The following is a 367-nucleotide window of genomic DNA, read 5'->3' as shown; positions in this document are numbered from 1 at the left end:
ACGGGTGCCAGTAACCACATGACGGGGTGCAAGGAGAAGTTCCTCGAGCTGGAATATGATGTTCAAGGCTCGGTCAAGTTCGGTGATGGTTCAAATGTGGAGATTTGCGGGCAAGGTTCTGTCCTCTTCGACGGTCTCACAGGAGAACATCGCATACTCACCGGAGTGTACTACATCCCACGGCTTCGCAACAACATCATCTCTATCGGGAAACTTGATGAGAATGGATGCAAGGTGGATATTGAGAACGGAGTGATGACGATCTTCGACAACCTCCGAAACGTGCTATCGCGTGTGAATCGCACGCGGAACAGGCTCTATATCCTCAACCTTGATCAATCTCAACCGGAGTGTTGGCTCGCCAAGA

This window comes from Triticum aestivum, unplaced genomic scaffold (assembly GCF_018294505.1).
Source record: "Triticum aestivum cultivar Chinese Spring unplaced genomic scaffold, IWGSC CS RefSeq v2.1 scaffold84827, whole genome shotgun sequence".
NCBI classification, from domain to species: Eukaryota; Viridiplantae; Streptophyta; class Magnoliopsida; order Poales; family Poaceae; genus Triticum; species Triticum aestivum.
The sequence above is the reverse complement of the archived record's forward strand: the minus strand, read 5'-3'. Positions refer to the sequence as shown.